Source organism: Mustelus asterias, chromosome 13 (genome assembly GCF_964213995.1).
Source record: "Mustelus asterias chromosome 13, sMusAst1.hap1.1, whole genome shotgun sequence".
NCBI classification, from domain to species: domain Eukaryota; kingdom Metazoa; phylum Chordata; class Chondrichthyes; order Carcharhiniformes; family Triakidae; genus Mustelus; species Mustelus asterias.
This window is the reverse complement of record NC_135813.1, coordinates 22894770-22912617: the sequence shown is the minus strand read 5'-3', so window position 1 is coordinate 22912617 and position 17848 is coordinate 22894770. Positions and strand designations below refer to the sequence as shown.

Below are 17848 nucleotides of genomic sequence, written 5' to 3'. Positions count from 1 at the left end.
TACAGACTCGAAACATTAATTCTGTTTCTCTCTCCACAGATGAAACCAGACCGACTAAGTTTTCCCAGCATTTTCTGTTTTTACTTATTATTTATAATGCCATCTCTTTGTTGGTTTCCTTAGCATGAAAAGAAGTAAAAGTCCATGTATAAGAATTATAATATTATTTTTCATAAGGGAAGTAAACCTAGAATTAGCATTAATGGTACAATACTTAAAACATGGAGGTTTTAGGATAGGAATATGGACTAACATAATTTAGACCTTGCAACATAATTCTTCATTGAAGAACTGCTTGCTGGTAGTGTTGCCGTCTACAGCAGAAATGAGATACCTACCCAGCATCAGAGCTGCAATTCACTTCAAGGCTGCTGCTGTTTGCCTCTTGGTAAATCAAGAGGCCAAGAGCAGCATTCGAAGTATGTTGAAATCAGATACGGTGTCCATCTTCTTATCCAGGTGAACAACGTGCAGAAACTAAGTTGTAGAAGGGAATATATGTTTAATGAGATTAATTTTCAGTGCCAACTTTTCAAAAACTATATTTTATTGAACAATTCGTTCAATGGTACCACAGTTGTTGGTTCTGACAGAAAGGACCTTTCAGCCTTGAGTACTGGTTGTCTTTTGCTCACACAACATTAAGTCCAATGAGTATTATGCAGTTTGGAACATGTACAACACGTGGCACCAAAACTAATATTTTCACATCTGAAATCTACTTATTTCATTAATCACTGTAAGAAGTATAAATACAGGTGCAAAAGAAAAAATACATTACTTTGATATACTTCTTATGGCGGCACGTGGCACAGTGGTTAGCACTGCTACCTCACTACGTCAGGGATCCGGGTTCAATTCCGGCCCCAGGTGACTATCTGTGAGGAGTTTGCACAAACTCCCGTATCTGCGTGGGTTTCCTCCAGGTACTCCAGTTTCCTCCCACAGTCCAAAGATGTGCAGGTTAGATTGATTGGGCCTTAGTGTCCCAAGATGTGTAGGTTATGGGGATTAGCAGGGTAAAAACATGGGGTTATGGGGATAGGGGCTGGGAGGGATGGTTGTCGGTGCAGGCTCGATGGGCTGAATGGCCTCCTTCTGCACAGTAGGGATTCTATGATTCTAAGGATTCTATGAATTGGCAAATGTGATGTTTCTTCAATGTTAAAGATGGCAATGAAATTGCAGGAAACATTGAGAAATTACCTCTCTACAGAGTCACCTAGTGGCCAGTCTGTAACTACACCCTGGCAAATAGAAGCGAAAAAAAATACTGGCCAAGTGACTCCATGGTCAATGGCCTCAGAAAAGCATGACTGAAAATCATTAGTACTCGGAAAAAGGTTTGTGGTCAAAAAGTGCACACATATGCAAGTTTTTTTAAAAAAGTCATAAGAACAGTATGCAACCAATAACTGTATGGAAATTTCTCTGCCAATTAACTTAACTTGTTTTAGGAAGACCTCCAACACTAATTTTTGACATCAACATTCATGCCTCTTTAAAATTTAAAAGAAAAATGCATGCCTGTAGATTGCAGAGCTTCATTCCAACATTCTATTGGTAGATTTGTAAAATGTTCATCATTGAAACATTAAAAAGCTTCAAGCCAAATTCAACTACGAGAAACTGACAAGTGTGCAGTAACCGATATTTCCGATTGCATGTTGTAAAACAATTCGCGGACAATTTTCATACCAGCTTGCTGTTATAATGACAATTCTTACTTACACCTCCCAAGTATAGGTAACCTAGTGCCATTTGCTTTGAGGGTCAGGAGCTGGGAACGGAGTGAATTAATATATTAATGGGCTGCGCCACCAAGTGGTAGAGCACAAATTCAGTCCCACGTGACTTCACTGGCGCCACTCCAAATTTTAACTTTTCCATTTTGAGATAGAGATTTCTCCAGGGGAACGGTAGAATCAAGAGCAACGTACCTTGCACCTTCTAAATGCGAATATATTATCACTGGTAAGCTACAAGCTCCACATCGTCAGGGTCTCTCATTTGCAGAATTGCACAACATCATGGAAAGGAAGTTTGTTAACATTATTTCTAAAAGTATATATTTCCATAAAATTTATACCTAATAAAACTAAGTGAAGTTTAATAATTTCTGAAGGACCAACATGTTTTCCGACAGCACAGAAATTTGAGAACCTGTTCCCACAAAGTCTTTCCAATTTCAAACTAATGTATCGAGCAAGGAACTGATCCCAATAATTATAATCAGTCATACACAAAAATCGAATGCTGCAGCCACTATTAATCCAAAAAGGCTTTTTTATTCTCAGATTAAGTTTCGAAGCTTTTAACTTCCAGAATCACTGTGTCAAACGCTGCTTTGCATCTGCCTTTATTAGCCATTGTTGCCAGATGGAAAATATTAAACAAAAAGAGTTGCAACTAAATCAATCTGCTACAGAACAGTGCCAAAAGGCCCCATGCTAACTACAAGCAGATTTGCAGGCAGTTCTCGTTCTGTTACGACCTGGGTTCTGGCACATCCTTTGCCCCATCTAACAGCAGGAGGGCAGGGGCCAGCTGAGAGCTGCTACTGTGCCAAACAGACTGTGGAGTGCTTACTGCTTGAGTGCTTCTACAGAAAGAGTGTGAATCCAAGAGTCCATTGTAAACAACTACCGGTACTTCCTGGCTGCTACTGTGCCATACATTTGGGTGCTAAATGTTTCAATAAAAATGGCGCATTTTAATCCTTTAAAAAAAATCCAAACTCAAAGTGGCATTTTAAGAATGAGGCCTTTATAAAAAAAGACGACATTGTTCTAGGCTTGTCACACTTCACTCCTCAAAGCTTAAATTTGTTAAGTCAATCATTATTCTCAAAAAACATCAAGTAAATGTGAAAACACATCAATAATAACAGAAATCTATTTACAACACTACAAATTACATACTTTCTAAATTAATCTAGTCGAAAAAAAAAGGTAAAATTTGCACTTTTGCCTGAAAACAGCTGGAAGATGCTAATCTGCAATGTATGCAGCAAAAGACAATTCATTTTTGAACGTATTTCATATGTAATATTGAATGGGAAAATTCATATTTTGCAAGTAGCATCTATTGAGGTGATGTCACAATAGTGCAACAAGTCTTGGAACCTCCTCCAACCAAAAAAATGCACTAATTACTATTTGAAAACATTTTAATTGATTTACTGTCATGTTACCAGCAAAATAATACAGGAATGGGATTCTGTTTCCGCTTACATTTAAAGGTCGTGATTTCTATCCTTTAAGACCCTGTCATGATCACACATCCTGAAGAATGAATAATCCAAACACTCTGCTTTTCCACCACAATTGCCAAATAAACTTGGATTGGCCAGCAAGAACCATATTGAACTATATCCTATTAATAATCTTTTCTCTCTCCATCTCCCATCATTTTTTTCATTTTGCTCAACCTGTTAGCCTTGTCCGGAACTGACAAACCCTGCTGAATCGAGATGACATATTTGAGTGCCAGGTCCCTGACTTCAACCTGGAACACTGGCCGAGAATTCGGTGCAATAGCCATATTGGCAGGGATTCTCATTTACCGAATTGTACAACACCGCCATAAGTTAGCCTGCTGTGATCCCCAATCCTGCAGTGCCATAATTTGCTGCAAAGATAATTAAAATATACATCACAGGGAGCACAGCAGGAAATCAGTGCAACCAATGGCTAAAGTAAAAATACCTTGTGACAAGATACTACCCAGGCTTGGAATGTCTAAAATAAATGTTTGAAGGTAGATTTGATGGGCTGGAACAAGCACAAATTCAGGTCAGAGAGCTGAATCGCCTTAAGGACTGTTTTTATATCTGTCTGGTTAGTTCATTAGATGGAACAGTGAGCCCCACCCATTCTTATTGAGGCTGTACGAACAGAACGGAAACCAGAGGCTTTTAGGCTTCAATTGCTGAGGCAGTCCGTAATCCCAAAACGATTTCTGATTTACCACTTAAATTTTAATAAGGTGTAAATGGACATACTGTGATCACTAACACTAGAGTCACAATTCACAGGATTAGCAATCTGAATTACTTATTAGAAAAAGTTATATCCAGATGGTAATTTAAGACCAGAAACCGGCAATTCACTCTCGCCGACATGTGTAATTTTTGTTCGTATTTGCTTATTTACTTGTCACAGCTAATGACTCCTAAAGAATTTTATTTTCTCCAAAGTAGATCACAAATAAAGACTTTTCCTTGCACTTCTTCATATCACCTGCCTACAATTTGAGCTCAGTCATCCTCTCATCAACGAATTCCACCCATCTTTACAGCAATGTCCATATTTTTTCCCCTCTTTCTTCTTTACAAAAGGCTTCAGTTTAACAATTTTTGCTATTTTGCACGTTGCACCTATTGACCACAAATACAATCAGAAAGGCATCACTGATGTGCACATTTTTTTTCAATTTAAACAACGTTTTCCATTATCGCACCAAACATATTTAACTCACCAGCATCATTCTTCAATGGTCCGCAAGTGATCACAGTGACATTAACGCAGCAAACTCAATCTTGCAGTTGATTGTGGCAGAGCAATGACAATTAACATTCAACTTTTGGCAAACACCCCACAAGTTGAGGAAATTGTGGCATTGTATTGGAGTAAAATTCACTCGCGCCATCATTTCCTGGAACCCCTGCAGCACAATGACAGTATAGGCTGTAGTTTCGGAATTTCCACCCTCTGGCATTTGGGGAGTTGGTGTGCCACCTATAGCGATTGGGAGTTTGCCCTGGTTAAACATTACAATTTCAAAATACATTTGAATCAAATGAAATGCATTTGTTCTGAAGGAAAAAAATGTTGATTTGCTTTAGAAGTATAGCTGCTGACTGCAATGAAGATTGCAATACCTTTACTTTCCATGTTCGAAATATTCAATGGTTTCCAGAACTTCTGAAAACCTCATTATATGGCATACAGGCAAATTCATACTGAATAAGCAAGACACCGAACTAATTTGTTCAAAATTGTCAGTCAAACATACCTTGAAAGTTTTTTCATACATTTCAAGCAGATTCAGCGCTTCAACTAAAAAGCACTCGTTCAAGTTGATACCCTTCACTGTTCCATTATTTATATACAGCAAAGCCCCATCGAGTAGACTTGCAGTACACTGGATCATGCCCAGTAAGTACTGTCCTTAGGCAAAACAGTTCTGTCATAGGTTACCACAATATTAATCCAGGAATAAAATTGTTGTACTGTGCTTAACTTGTATGATCAGTAGTATAACATCCTTCTCCTTGGCACAAATATTTCTGAATTCTTCTAACTGAAGCTCTCCCATTAAGGCTGGATTTGTTCCTAATTCCTGATTTGTTGGGTGCTTTGGCATACTTTTGTTTTTTTATCTCTTCCTTGAACCCAACGCCAATAATATTTTTATTTTGCTATATGACAACAGAATAGCATATATCCACTGCGAATTATTCTGCCTCAGGCTGAAGGTCATTGTCCATGCCTGAATCCACTCATGTATTATCCATTGTATCAATCAACAAAAGTTGATTTTATATCAGAGAGGTACATTTCAACTAGGTGTGCTGGATTAGAATGCCAGTTTTATGCCAAAACATTAAGTTGAAAATCTTCCCCATAGTTCTTATTGCTTGAATCATACTATCGACAGAAATTGTCTAAGTTCGATATTCATGTTAGAAGTGACAATAATGGTTATACAATGTTCAACTACATATTTCTTGACATTTAACAGAATATTCAATAGCAAATGTTGCCTCATTGATTGGACTTCATAAAATCAATTAAAATAGTAAATTCTATTGATATATTTTTTCAGGTCACACAATTACATATGTAACTGAGAGAGTGCAAAGTTACTATAAAGTGTTCAATTAAAATGGAAAGTATTACAAGTCTTGATATCAAAGGTTGTTGTGCCTCACAGGGCTTGCATTAAAAGACTATTTGATTTCTTTTTTTGGTCCTTAGTTATTTAACTAACAACATAAATAAGCCCCACGCTAACTCAAACAGCTACCCAACTAAAATCTGAAAATCATTAATTTAGGCCAGGTAATGGTCATTGTGTATATGATAGTAATTTAGTGCTTCACAACAAAGTCTGGTGGATCTTATTGCATTTGCCCAGCTTTCCAACTGCAATTTTCCAGCATTGCAAAGCAGATTGTAGATATAGCTTAGGCCAAAACTTGCACCATACAAGACCCATTTGGAGAAGCACATTTGAACTATGAAAACAATACCAAATTAAATTAAATTTAGATTTAAATCTAAGTGCTAAGTGTATTCATATTAAATGCTTGAAAAATGATTAACACACGCCATTGAAGACCTGTGGACCAAAAAGTCAACAGATCCTGACAGACTACACTACATTTTGGATACATTCCGTTGCATTAGGTCCTGTCTTGTGAAGATATTCAGATTTTAGTAAAATAGCGATGATTTGTGAAGTAAAGCCTTGGGTTTAGTTTTATCAAAACATTACAATCCAACTCTTTGCAAAACTGAAATCATTCCAGTGTGTGTCAAAATATCTTACTTACAAGACTTAACAAAACAATGCAATTCTAAAAGTACGAACACTCGGCTGGTCTAATGAATGTTACTGAAAATGATGCTGCATGATGATCTTCCTACTAATTCTGTCCTTTAGTACATTTCCAGAATTCAAGCTAGACTTTATAAAGATGACACATTCGTCATATTATACATTATGCTATCAATATCATTATTTCCATGATGATAAATTACCAATTACTGAAATCATTTTCAAACTCCTGAAAATTTTTCAGAATTAAACTTTAAAGTGTGCATCACCGGGAAAACTCTTTGACAATCAAGGATGAACACATTTTTAAAAATTCTTCCACTGGCTCAGTTCTAGGCTAAATGCTAACTTTGGGGTTACAGCTGTGCTAGTCTTGCACAATATTAACAACATTCAATATTCACGGTGCAACATTTCTTCATCCCGGAGCTTTGAATAAATTTCATACAATAGATACTGAGCAATGGCATTTTGTTAATACACAATTGTAATAAAATATATAATTATTTCTCGATACAGAATAGCAACTAGCATAAGTACATTATTAGAAATGTGCTAACACTATTCAACAATACAATGTTATACACTCCAAGTGATCAAAACAAACACTTGAACCATTATATAAAATGTGCTCAGAATGTGGAAATACTAATGTATGTATTTTCAGATTGGTAAAACGCCACTCCATAATATTGAAATGCTGCTATGTTCTCTTCAGTTTGATATAGTTAAATCTTTTTTGTTGGCCATTAATTAATTCTTCGGTTTCTTTGTGACCGAGTTCTAATTTCGTGCAAAGTTTTCATCTCAAACGCTTTTAACCAAAGCAAAATATAGCTTTGTAAAAGTCTTAACTGTTTTTTCTTCAGTAAAACATTTAACATATCTAATTTTAGGGAAGTGGCTTCCTTTTCTTAAAGCTGTGGCCAGAAATCTCCAGCACTGCATCAGTTTAAATGCAGAGGAACGCAACAATGGCTGAAGAGTTAATGCCGTGCTCTCTATATACAAACACTGGTTTGGGTCCCTAAAGGGCCTTGTTTGTCCCCATGTTTCACTGATTTGCCAGTTGGCAATCTTAAGCCAGGAAACTGTCAATTTCAATTGAGCTTAGGGCTACATACACCCATTAAAGAAGTCTTGCTGGTTAAGGGGCAGCCTCTGTTTCCAAAGCATGGGAACGAGGGCTCTGCATTCCTCAGATTTGAGCTGGCAACTTACACTGACTAGAATTTTCAAGGAGCAATGAATGAGTTTAACAAAGGCGTTCTGTGGCCAGTTTCTGGCTGTCATCCATGTCAACAGTTTCTTAGGTCAGAGGTCACACTAACTACATTTATTCCCAGCAGACCATGTTCCAAACACAGACTGCAATAAGTACAAATTCAGAATTTTTCAGTAATCCCCTGAGATATCCCTGATCTTCCACATGTTCCTGCTCAATTAAAAAAAAATTCTCACTTCGCACCCTCTGCACTCGGAGAAAGAGGCCCAGTGGAAAAGGAAATATAACACGCGGACAAAAACAAAAAGAGCATTCCAAATAAAGAGACTGACACTAAGTGTAACATATTCTGCTCACCAGATTAACACTTCCATTGAATACTGTACATCAGATATATCAGAGGTACCTACTGTTCCTGCACCTTTAAAAATAAGATTCTGCCCTACCAACATCTGAAAGAAATGCAAAAGTCTTTCCAATTTTTGACAGCAGTTATCTGCACTAGTACTAAATAACTGTTTAAGGGAATTCACTGGCATATATACAGTAATGGGAAAACTGAACTTAATTATACAATTTCCTCTCAAATATCAAAGCCAACCTTTCGTACATTTTTCATTCAGCTGTTTACATATAACATTTCACTTGGAGTACGTATGCCAACTATTACGTATTTGCTAATTGAAAACCATCACAAGACACCAGATGCTTAAATTGAGCACTGGCAAGAGCAGGCTGAATGTTGATAAATGCTATTTAAAGAGCCCCAAACTCCCAATCTGTTAAAATAAATGATACTAATATACACATATCACAGCTAAGCAAAAAGCACATCATACTAAACAGCGACATCAGAATTTTTAGAATCGCAGAACTAGGGACAACTCAATCCTTAATATAAAAATAAAGGTAAACATTAAATATAGCGACTTTTGAAAATCTATTTCCTGATTGAAACTTGCCTTTCATCACCAACTAAAAGATACGCAAGTAATAATATCTTGCTTTAAAGGATTTTTGATTACAATTAAAATTTGAAAAATAATAAGCAATTAATAATTTTATTTGTGTAGATAAAAATGCAATGCAGAACTGCAATGCACAGTCGATGGAACAATGAAAATAGTCAAGTTGAGTAAGCTACCCAATCATTTTATGTCAATTTTTCCAATTTAAATGGAACGTGGAGTATTCTCAAAACTAAACATTTTGGCATTGTATAAACTGAAGTCTTGTGTAATTTTGGTTTTATCTTATAGAATCATAGAAACCCTACAGTGCAGAAGGAGGCCATTCGGCCCATCGAGTCTGCACCGACCACAATCCCACCCAGGCCCTACCCCCACATATTTACCCGCTAATCCCTCTAACCTACACATCTCAGGGGCAATTTTAACCTGGCCAATCAACCTAACCCGCACATCTTTGGACTGTGGGAGGAAACCGGAGCACCCGGAGGAAACCCACGCAAACACGAGGAGAATGTGCAAACTCCACACAGACAGTGACCCGAGCCGGGAATCGAACCCGGGACCCTGGAGCTGTGAAGCAGCAGTGCTAACCACTGTGCTACCGTGCCGGTTTGTCTTGTGCCAGAATGTAAACTTAGCCACCAGTTCATCTTGAATAACACAGTCTTATTAAAAAAATGTTGCACTTAATGGCAAATACGTTCAGGTTTGTGGGATTTGCTCCACATCCCAGATTACCCACGATGAATGTTGTGATATTTTTGGAACAAGCAAAGAGATGGATTTGGGTCTGCCCTCTCCACTCGGCGTATTGGCTTTGGAACTTTTACAATGGAGTATTTTTAAAAGTTAGCTATAAATCCATTTAATCAGGACATTTCTCAGATAGTTGCTGTGGGGCATTAGTTTAAATAGGATGAGCCTGAGGTTAGTTAGAGGCTACGTGTTGGAGGAAGTCTATGTAGATCGGCACTGGTCTGTAAATCCTTGGCATTTATCACTGAGTGAACTGCCAAACTTTTTTAAAATTTTGAATACATTCTTGACGATTCATAAGTGATATATATGCTACATAAATACCTCTACGCTCTATACAGAGGCTGGGAAAAAGATGAAGTACAGTGGAAGGGAATGAATTGCAAAACAGGAGATAGAGAGAGAGGCACAAAATAGAAAAGAGTGGAAATAAAACATAACATTAAGGGGGTCCCAGACCACAGTACATAAAACCCGTGTGGGGGCGGCACAGTAGCACAGTGGTTAGCACTGCTGCTTCACAGCTCCAGGGACCTGGGTTCGATTCCCGGTTTGGGTCACTGTCTGTGTGGAGTTTGCACATTCTCCTCATGTCTGCATGGGTTTCCTCCGGGTGCTCCGGTTACCTCCCACAGTCCAAAGATGTGCGGGTTAGGTTGATTGGCCATGCTAAAAAAAATTGCCCCTTAGTGTCCTGGGATGCGTAGATTAGAGGGATTAGAGGGAGTAGGGCCTAGGTGGGATTGTGGTCGGTGCAGACTCAATGGGCCGAATGGCCTCTTTCTGTACTGTAGGGTTTCTATGATTTCTATGAGTGAAACAATCAGAAAGCACAGCTTTGGAACAAAGAATAGTCAGGTATGGATGACAGGAAGTAGAACATGGGTCAGCTCCAAGGAAGTACAGCAAAGTAGAGCAAGTGAACAAGGCCAAACGTAGCAGAGAGCAGGTAACAGGAAAAGATAGAGGGCAACAATAGAGCTGGGTTTCAAAGCACAGCAAGGGGAGTGGGATAGAACTATGTTGAGAAAGATGGTCAAGAAGCAGCATACAAATGCGTAACATAAACTATGACAACCTTACTTTTTCATACCAGTTCAAATTAAACCAAGATGATAAATCTCATGCAATCTGCTGCACAAGAGTGTGTATCAGTTACTCTACGTCACATAATTATATCCAATCAATCACAAAGTCAGCTACCTGTATCCTGCCTTAATTATTATTTAGAACTCATTTAGAAGAGTTATACTCCCCAATTCTAATTAAGTATTGAAACCATAAAAACACTGAGTCAAGCAGCTAAATGGTACATGTTAACTGCTATACTGCAGGGTGCTAGTTTATAGGCTCACAAGCATGATCCTCACTAACTGAATTCCTGAGTTCAACCGAGCTGCCAGGGGCAAATAACAGGACACTGATGAGGAAGTGAAATAATCACGCGTCACGTCAACCTCTTAGTTGGAATAGTGTTTGCCGTGGGAGGAAACAACAAAAAAGTACAAAACCCAACTAAAATATAAAACACCGGAATCACCAATTTATGAAATAAGACAAGCGTGTTTATCATTACCATACAAGATGGATACTACTTTTTCAAATTGTTGTTACAAACTTCTGAAGCAACCCACTGAGAGCCACATAAATTTTTAGACTTGTAATAATCCAATTAAAATGCCAAGTGTGGAATAGAAACATAAATAAGTTCCCAGCATCAATAGTGACAGCTTGTCATAGCTGATGGTTAAGCAAGGAAGCTCTCTTGTATAAAACCACATAGAATGGCAGACTAGAATAAAACGATTAAAAGGCTGAATCACCAACATTCTTTCAACAAAAGTAGCAGAAAGGAGTAAACAAGAACTGAATGGAATTAATAAAATGGATGCCATATAAATAGTATACTATTTCTGCTATTTTTATGTCTTAGATACTGAACTTGGTTAATAGTACCATGGCATGTGACTATCCAAATGATATTTATTGACATCTTTCAAAAAAAATTTTAGAAATATTATTTTGTTAGGTTGGCTTACATTTAATTGGGCATGTGTACCATATTTGACCAGGAAGCAGAATGGTAAGGAAAATTTGTAATTTTTAAAAAATGTTTGCGGAGCATTTAATTGCTCTTAAGAATGTGTGAAAAGGACTTCTAAGAGTTTGTATCAGTTGTAACTTTCTTGAAGAAATACTGGTCCATGTGATCTGGCAACCATTGATCTGGAAATGGTATCAACAGGAAGGAAGTTAAGAGAGAAGCCACATGGCCAGTCACAAAGGAAAATTGCAAGCAAAGAGGAGACAACAGAGAAGGCGCATTTAGATGCAGTGGTGTGTGTGTGTCGTACACATAATCAGGACAGACAGCTGAAGATGGAACCAGAATAGACAGCTGAAGACGGGATGAGAGCAGAGATTGTGAACTGGACAGTTGATGCTTCTTTGTAACTGAGGTTTTGTATGGACACTTAGCACAGCATCATCAGCATAGAGTTCTCTGATCAGGATGCAATGTGTTTTAGTCTTCACTTTCAGTCTTTATAAACTCTAGAGACTGCCCTCTGACATGGAATGCAAGTAGACCCCTTCCATTTCAGCAGGGAAGGCAAAGGTCAGGAGCATGGAGATGAGGATGCCAAACAGAATGGGGAGTCGGACACAGCCCTATTTCACTCCATTCTTCACTCAGAAATTGTTGTTAGTGGAACTATCAAACTGCACAGCACAGTGTTACGGAATTAGCAGATGAGACTGAGGGGCTCTGGTGGACTCCCAGTTTTTGATTTGATTTATTGTCATATGTATTAGGATATAGTAAGAAGTATTGTTTTAATGCCTTAGTGAGATCTACGAACGTAAAATAAAGAGGTATACTCTGTTCCCTACATTTCTCTTGCATCTGATGCATGCAGAAAATCATATACACAGTCAATCGGTCTGCACAGAAACTGCACTCTGCTTCCAGGAGCACTGTCTGCAAGTGACTGAAATATTTTAAATATGACCTTTCCCAATGTTAAGGAGTGAGGTGCCCTGAAGTTGTTGCAGCTTTCTCCATCACCTTCACTTTTGTAGTGTGATCATTTTTGCATTATGCATTTCCTATGGACCCGGGCCTGGTTTCCAGCAGAGGAGTGTGGTGAGAAATGGGATTTTCTGTACTTGCGCAGTTCAGCTGGGATTCCCTCCTTGTCATGTGTCTTTGTTTGCTAAGCAGTCTATGGCCTTCTCAAGCTCAAGTGATGAAGCTCCTTTATCTATCTCGTCCATGACAGCAAACTGCAGGATTGCATCAAGCCCAGGCAAGGAGATATCACAGTAATGTTCAGCCCAGCTAGAAATGGTGAGCATGTCACCATTTGCCAACCTCCGAGGTGACAGCTTTGATAACGGGAAGAGCAAGCACCCTCTTGATTCCTTCATACATACTTTGTAGATTTCCTTTGTCATGGACAGTTTAGATTTCTTGAAATAAGTTGATCCAATGTTTATTTGCATAGCATCTCCCTATCATCCGCATGGTTGTCTTAGCTACTTTCACATCATGCAGTGTTTTTTGCAGTTGCATTTATATTGTACATCACATCGGCTTTCTTTTTAACATCACTGACCGATTTCATCTGAACACCACCATGAAGATGATGTAGGCTTCGCAGTGAGCAATTGGCTGACACAGTCAATTGAGTCAACAGTAGTAACCTGGGAGTATCTCATCTCCCTGCGGCTGTCATCTGAATGGAGCATAGTATTAGAAAAACAAAAGTAGTTTTAAGGGAATCATATCTCTATTGGTAGACATTAGAAAAAAGGTATGGTTTAAAGTGAGTTTAACTTAAAGACTGGAAGGGTAAACGCTATAATTAGATTCATGCTGAACAAAAGTGTATGTGCGGGGGTTGGTTTCAATTTCAACTCTGTAACCCTCTCCAAGCACAACAGAAACAGTGTGAAGAGTAAATAGAGCTGGCAGAAGTAGCAATGGTTGCTTAACAACTAGAGGCCTAATAAGGTAGAGGGCTTTTGAATTTAATTTTAGCTGCAGTTGGAGGAGGATACCAGGGAGTGAACATCTCTCAACTCTGTCAGAAAAGGCTGGTCAGGGCAAGGGAGTTGCAAAGAGATAGACCTCCCAAAGAACCAGACACAGTCTAGGGCATTGGGACATAAAGAATGTCTTGAGAAGGCTGAAATTAAGAGAACAGAAATCAAGGTATTGTGCAGGGGAATTCAAGGGGAAAATAAATAAAGTGTTCTGAGTTAAAGAGACAGTTGCAATAACCACAGCTAAAATGGGAAAGCAGACTTCAGGGATAAATCAAAAGTTTGATGCCATTTCAATAGTCTGTGAACCAATAGTTAAAGCAATTGTGAACAGTTTGCACAGCTGTGACGATACTGTGCCTTTAAGAAATATACTTTACTCATGTTTCTCTGCAGGATGTTTTGTTGGCATCATGTTGTCTGTAGCTGGTGCCCGTTATTGTTATTGAAACAGTATAATTGATATCATGTTGATTTTAATCTGAACTACTGCAGTGTTCTGAGGTTTTAATGTTACCCTGGGATTGCTGAGTAGAGTTAGGTTGGGGGTGATTGACAGGTCATGTCATGTGACTAAGGACGGCTATTCTTCACAGAGCATTCCAGTTTTAGTTTTGTTTTCAGAAACTGTTTGCATCTGAGAGAAACAGTAGAGTTTTTCTCCTTTTGTGGAGTTTGAGTTTTGGCGTCTAGAAGCTGAGAGAAACAACAGTGGTTTTCCCCTCTCTGGAGTCTGAAGATTGGAAGCCACCAGAGATTAAGTTTACCTCTCTGAAATTTGGCTGCTTTGAGGATGTATCATTGTTTGAAAATTGCTGGCTTTGGTTTTTGTCCATAGGTGTTACAAAGCTAAAAATGCAGCATCATGTAAGCATACTTATTTTTGTGATAGCAAAAAGTCTGAGGAATAGTGCATGTCTGTGGGATGTTGCTTTACTTTGGAACAGCAGAGATAACTAGCTGTTAGGAGTTATACTGTGTCATGTTAAGTCTTGTAATTGGTAAAAGTTATGCTAATTCTTGTTGTTATATTCTAATTGTGTTCTTAAATAAAATTTGATAAAAGCTTCCCTAGTGGGTCACTTGAATCATACCTGGAGTGAAACACCTTATGCTCACCCATACCAAAATCAAATATAAAACTTAGGGTCTAGGCTAACTTCAGACAATACCTTGGAGTTTCTGGCCTGGGTCTTAACACAGCAGTAAAGACAAAGGTTTTGTAATTCCCCCTTCAGGATTTCTTTGTCTTTACTGCTGTGTTAAGACCCAGGAACCTGGATTATAATTCTTTGTTAAAAGTGGAGTGGAACTGCTGTTTAAAAGAATCATTTGGAAAATCTGGACTAGATTTTGGAATGCAAACCACTGATGGAAAGCATTGTTGGGAAAGGAGATTTTAAAGCGTTTTTGTTTGGGAGTGGTTTGGAAACTCTCCTGTGATAACGATCTGGGGGAAGGGGGGGAATTCTGAGGAGAAATCCATAGGCTTTCACTGGGTTCAGTAGGGAGAGTGTATCTGACCATAGCCAAAAGAACAAAGAAAGAATAAAGAAAATACAGCACAGGAACAGGCCCTTCAGCCCTCCAAGACTGTGCCAATCATGATGCCCTGACTAAATTTAAAAAAAAACTTTCTGTCCTTTCCGGTCTGCATCCCTCTATTCCCTCCCTATTCATGTACCTATCCAGGTGCCTCTTAAATGTTGCTAATGTGCCTGCATCCATCACCTCCTCCGGCAGCGCGTTCCAGGCACCCACCACTCTCTGTATGAAAACCTTCCCCCGCACATCTCCCTTCAACTTTCCCCTTCTCACCTTGAATCTGTGCCCCCTTGTAATTGACACTTCCACCCTTGGAAAAAACCTCTAACTATCCACCCTGTCTATGCCTCTCATGATTTTGTAGACCTCTATCAGGTCTCCCCTCAGACTTTGTCTTTCCAGTGAAAACAATCCTAGTTTATTCAACCTCTCCTCATCGCCAACACCTTCAAGACCAGGCAACATCCTGGTGAATCTTCTTTGCACTCTCTCCAAAACATCCATGTCCTTCTGATAATGTGGTGACCAGAACTGTAGACAATACTCCAAATGCGGCCGAACCAGGTTCTATATAGCTGCAATATTATTTCCCAACTCTCGTACTCAATGCCATATGCTTTCTTGATCACCTTGGCCACCTGTGTTGCCACATTTAGGGAAATGTGGACCTACATGTCCAGGTCCCTCTGTATGTTAATGTTCCTAAGGGTCTTGCTGTTTACAGTATAATTCACACCTACATTTGATCCTCCAAAATGCATCACCTCGCATTTATCCGGATTAAACCCCATCTGCCATTCCTGTGCCCAAGCCTCCAATCTATCTATATCCTGTTGCATCCTCTGACAATCCCCGGCACTATCAGCAACTCCACCAATCTTCGTATCATCTGCATACTTACTAATCAGACCCCCCTACATTTTCCTCCAAATCATTTAAGTGAGGCAAAAGTCAAAATGGTGCTCTAAAGCAGTTTGAAAAACAAAATAGTGGAGATATATATATAGATATTATATAGGACAACTTAATTGATTGGCTTTACATAGTTTGTTGTTTTTCATTAAATGCTTCTTAAAAGTGACAATATTTGAGCCAAACATTAGTTAACAGTAGTTATTTGAGTGAATCAGAATATTTCAATTTATTCATCCCAGACTCTTGCAGCATAACGTACACTTCTAATGTCTCACACACACAACTTCTAATTTACTAATAGGTAAACACGCTGTGACAAAAAGCTGCTTTAGTTACATTAAGTGAATGGCCCTATGTACGGCAGGTGTCATTTAGCTGTTGTGCACGTGAAATTAGATGTATGCATGAAAGATTAAATATTTAAACAGACCTAGGCTCAGAATCAACCACTTATTAAAAATGTTGCACAGTGTGAGACTGCTATGAGGACAACCATTAAGATTTTAGAATGTATTGCGAGGACCAATAAGTAGAAAACATTAAACATTCACATTTTGACTATCGTGTCCAGTTTTTGTCCCTGTACAAGAAGAATAATATTGAAATTCTGGAGAAGGTGCAGAGCATGGTAACCAAGGCTATATAAAATTTAAGCATTTTTTAGTTATAAGGATAGAGCCAAGAAAAACATTTTTTCACTTTGAAAAACACCAGTTTAAAGGAGATGTTAGTGAGATTTTAAAAACAATGATTCAATACAACCCGTTTAGAAATGGATAGGCTATATCTTCTCAGAGGTCACACTTGTAAATCAAGTTTTTTTTATTAAAAGCTACAATCACTGTAGAATTGATGGTGGCAGTTTTATTCTACTCTCATTTGTTTATATTTTTGCTAGTACCAAGTGTCACGTCAGATAGTGGCTTGTCTTCTCTATGAAATGATACTTAATAATCATTGAAGGAATGTTAATTGTGATATAATTATTACAAGTTCATAACGTGATAGTCTAATTAACCAAAAACAATATTACTATTAATCAGACATTAGTCTAGACTGTCATTTGCTTTACATTCAAATTGCAAAAACACTTCAAATTTAAGCAACTAATTTTGATAATTGCAAAATTTTGCCACAACACACAAATATATTCTTGTAAAATAATGTAGTTTTAAAAATGCAATGTAGCAGTAGCTGTAGAACTTAGGAAGCTAATTTGAACTATTGCTAAAACTTAAACTTTCAGAATCGCTTTCTAATAATCAGTTTCGTAAAATAAAATCAACCAGAAAGTTGACTCTAAGTCCTAAAGGAACGAGTATTGTAAATTTCAACAGCTTAATTCTATCACTGGCAGCTTGATCCTGTAAATGTCTTCAGTACTACACTAAGTCGTAGATGTTATGAAGAGAGATTTACAGTTTGCTCTTTATTTGTGCACCAAATTCAAAGTGTTATAACTTTTCTTTAATATTTACTTAATTACATCTGTTTCATATCAGTTTTATCCAAAGAATGCTGCAATAAAAGATAACGCTGCAAGCTGAAACATAGGTCTATGCTATACAGAATACATATTGCTTCAATCTAAATATAGATCAGAATCTGTCAGCGGTTACATCAACAAACAATAGGGTAAAATTACACAAACTAGTAAAGAAGATAATGTCCTTTTTAATTTTTCAGTTTACTGTAGGTGAACTGGTTCAATAAAGTGTAGTGCAAAATTAAACAATACCAGAAGCTTGTGGTTATTTACTATACATGAAAGAGCCGTTTTAATCAGAGGGGGTCCTTGTCCCCAAAACAATGCAGTTAGAACTGA

The 17848-nt window shown here is 38.0% G+C and overlaps 1 protein-coding gene across 10 annotated transcripts in view; it reads right to left on the bottom strand.

Annotated features, from left to right (window-relative positions):
- Window positions 1–17848, bottom strand: part of dennd1a (DENN/MADD domain containing 1A) — a 532879-nt gene that overhangs the window by 323109 nt on the left and 191922 nt on the right. The gene's annotated exons all lie outside the window — the stretch shown is intronic.